Source organism: Sinohyriopsis cumingii, chromosome 11 (assembly GCF_028554795.1).
Source record: "Sinohyriopsis cumingii isolate HCF-2022 chromosome 11, ASM2855479v2, whole genome shotgun sequence".
Taxonomy (NCBI): Eukaryota; Metazoa; Mollusca; class Bivalvia; order Unionida; family Unionidae; genus Sinohyriopsis; species Sinohyriopsis cumingii.
In genome coordinates this window covers 21,715,602-21,718,165 of record NC_142971.1, presented here as the reverse complement: position 1 = coordinate 21,718,165, position 2,564 = coordinate 21,715,602, and the positions used below count along the sequence as shown (strand labels likewise).

General features: G+C 35.5%; 1 long non-coding RNA gene across 1 annotated transcript; it reads left to right on the top strand.

Moving 5' to 3' along the window:
* The first annotated feature begins 732 nt into the window (after positions 1–732).
* LOC149787741 (uncharacterized) lies at positions 733–1,941 on the top strand. The gene is made up of 2 exons (XR_016424095.1): positions 733–840; positions 1,589–1,941. It is a non-coding gene; the product is annotated as an uncharacterized LOC149787741 (long non-coding RNA).
* The last annotated feature ends 623 nt before the right edge of the window (positions 1,942–2,564 follow it).

Genomic DNA, 2,564 nt, shown 5'->3' with positions numbered 1-2,564 from the left:
TCTCAGTATCACTATTGGAAACCAAACTGGATAAGCAACGCAAACAATTTCCTTTCACTTCCTTATGAAAAAATAAATGTGCCTTATATCTATGTATGTCTGAAAATAGCAGCGGAAAACAAAGTAGCAACTAAACATAAACTAATTAATTGCAGTTCAATGCATATGAAGGGCATATGAAATTCACACATCAGAAACATGACGAGATAGTGAAATACGTTTCAAATTGACCATTTTGTCCATTCTAAAATATTTTAAAAGATCGTTTCAGAGAGTTTTAATAGGACTCATGTATTGAAGATTTAAATTTTAACTTGTTGTTATCTTCATATATCAGCACCATTACAAGAAACAGTCATTTCCTCAAGAAGTGTCTACTTTATGACTAATAGAATTATATAAAAGTAGGACATGAGCATATTTCATCGGATTATAGTAACAGGTAAACACAATATTTCCTTTAACTAGATTACATGACTGGTAATATTTATATATATTAGTAGTCATTGTTCCCGCTTGAGTTACATCTCATTTGTGCGACATAGCTACGTATGCTTCTGTTGATTAATGTCAGTGACACGATGGAACGACAAAATAGCCACAACATCAGACTAGCATATAATAAACAGTCTCCTCACAATCAATGCTAATGATTGATTATTTTTACATTACTTTATCAGGAAGTGAATCTTGTATAAAAAGCCTGATTTCAGTTTAAAAGAACCAGTTATACTTGAACCTGAACAATAGCGTATCCTACAGGAAACATATCCAAGCATTCCTCAACTATGAAGACCATTGTGGGTTTGGCTCTCTGCATGCTGGTTGCTACAGTCGCAGGTAAGATCGCATTATACAATTCATCATTAGCTGACAACTTGTACCGATATATTGTTTGCCACATTATGCTCTGTCTCTTTGTCTCATGGTAATTATGGATCTGTTTGCGTGTCAACATATATATTGGCACCTATCTCTCTAGATCAATGCACTTTATGGGATATATGTGTGTATATCTGCAAAAATAAACTTAAGACACAACGTCTCATGGTAAAACCTTCAACTTTAATTTGTTCGTGTATTTGTTTTCTAAATATTCATAGCCAGACATTTAACTTCTGTAAAGGAATTGCATTTGTGTGCTTATTCCTCACTAATTTCTGTAATTATCCGATATAGCTTTGTAACCTTGCGAGAAGAATCGGCATAATTTCGAAAGGTGCACGCGCTAATTCTACAGCAGACTTAACATTAACTAGTAGGATCTGACGATTTCCACTTTAATTTGTATGTGTGTTGTGTCTTCATGAATAACAATTCCAGTTTGGAATATAATTTCAGGGAGTTTCGACTCATTATCTGCCCTTCCCGTTTCTTTATACGTACAGAAATATATAAATATCGAAACTGGTTCATAGTGAGGTACATAGTTTGATCCTTACCTAGTACTGTTCCATGTCTAAAACAGATGAAGATGTTCATATTGAACGCTATATTGCTATTTGTTCAGCATGTGAAATTCTTTTTATCTGTAGTTGTTTAATGTATCTGTTATTATCATCCCAATATATTTCTTGTTATATTGCAGCCCAGTTGTACGACAGAGGCCTTGGAGGTATCGGTGGCCTCGGAGGCATTGGTGGTATCAATGGTATCGGTGGCATCGGAGGAATTGGAGGTATCGATGGCAGCTGGGGAGTTGGCGGTGGAATCGGTATTGGAAGTATATACTGCCCAAGCACTTATTGCTTCAGCGGTCAGTGTAGCCAATTCGTTCGCTATGCCTACTATTTGGGTCGACTTTGCTACTGCAGTTGTACAGGATACTAGCTTGTCAAGAACATTATTGTACAGTTTTCAGAAAATATATAATGTCTCATTTCTTTGAGAATTATTCACGTTTTTATCACATTTGTTTAGTCAATAAATATCAAAAGTTGATGTAGTCTTCAGATAGCGTTAGTTCTATGCGCATTAGAATTACCAAATTTAGATCCTGAAATTTAGTCTTTCTGGCGAGTGTTGTGGTTGAAATTGTTGTGAGGCATGTGCACTTCCAATGGTTACTTCGCATTATGTAGAGATGTAAAATCCAATGTCGGCTTGGAAAAAATGTTAGCCACCGATGCCACTAAATATGTGTGTTGAAGGCAAGTAGACTATCGCCTAAACTGCGTGGATGGCAGCGATTTTGAATTGCATCACGATGTTTAGTACACAATGCTTCTAAGAAATATAATCTAGTGCAATGGCTTGTGTTTACACTGAGAATCACTTGGTGAGAAAAATGACCTTCGGTCTTCAAACAAAGTCAAAAATTGTGGGATTGGGGTGCATAAACTTCATTTGCTATGAACTGGAATTCACATTTCAGGTCAAATGAATCGTATATTTATGTTTGCGAGTTCAGTTTCGGCTCGATAATACTAGTACTAGATGTATAGAAAAGTTGAATAACTTAAACTATACTAACTAATCAAATCTGTAAGCTATTTAAATCGTACATACGATAATAGTATCGTATGTCTACCTTACGGTTGTGTCTGTTATGAGTGACTAAATGC